The sequence below is a fragment of the Alligator sinensis genome, unplaced genomic scaffold, assembly GCF_000455745.1.
Source record: "Alligator sinensis unplaced genomic scaffold, ASM45574v1 scaffold194_1, whole genome shotgun sequence".
NCBI classification, from domain to species: Eukaryota; Metazoa; Chordata; order Crocodylia; family Alligatoridae; genus Alligator; species Alligator sinensis.
In genome coordinates, this window is record NW_005841945.1 from 677,456 (window position 1) to 678,576 (window position 1,121).

Here is a 1,121-nt window from a genome sequence, read left to right on the forward strand (position 1 = left end):
CGGGGCTTGTGTGCCGCGTGACGTCGCTCGGCCCGCCTCGTGTGCTCGGGGCTGAGGCGCTGCGCCTGCGGGCGGGCTGCGCCCTGCGCACATTTCACAGTTGACAGCATGAAGCACTAGGGACAGGCAGTGTGGCGGGCCCCCCCGGGACTGCGGGGGAGAGGGAGGCGTTGAACCCCAGGCTGTGCTGTAGATGCGGTCTCTTTTCTTAGACTAACTACACGGTGGGAAAATGGTTCTTTGCAAGCTTTGGGGTACAAACACTCTTCTTCAGGCACAGGGCGAGTCTGTTGGATCTGCGACAGAAGTTCAGTCAACCGATTTAACCCAAATCGGTTAAATCTGATAGTCGGTCCATCCCGGTTCGTCTTAAACTGGTCTTGGCCATTTTGAAAGTGGTTTATGTGCACAGGGGTGTCGATTGTAGCCGTGTTGGGCTAAGGACACAGGCAGACTGGGTTCTTTGGGTACACTGAACTTGTGTTCTGTTACAGATCTGAACTGGCTTCTGATTGCCTATACTGGTTTTTGTGTCCTTACCCCCGTGTTTGTGCGCTGTCCTGGGAGAAATATGCAAGACCAGGCAGGCACCTTCAGAGCCCATCACAGTGAAACTCCCTGATCTAAAATGGGCAGGAATGAAACACAGAGCAAATGCACAGGCTCCAGCACCTGTCCTGCATGTGTATCAAGGCCTCCTCTGGCCAGGGAGGTGTTTCCTTCTGTGGACTCTAAGCACTGACCCCTCATCTCTAGTTAGGAAACTCCAACTTGGCCCTCTTTGAAGAATGAGACAGACCCCAGCACAGCCAGGAACCTAGTCTGAACCCTCACCTGGTATGTGGAAAGCAGCTTCAAATCCCCTTTAAAGACCCTCTTTTCAGTTGCTTATAGTTCTTCCTTTTTTTTTAATCAGTGTAGGATGAAACTTCCCATGCTAGGCATATAATTAAGTCTGGGGGGGCGTTTCTTGATTTCCCCGCCACACTTTTGGGAACAAGGCTAGAGAGAATGAAGTTGTTTATCAGTGTTAAAAGTGCAGCAACCTTTTCTTTGGAAAGCTCTGACAACTTCATTCTTAATAAAAAGGATGTGGGATTTGGTTGAGGGATGGGGAGTTT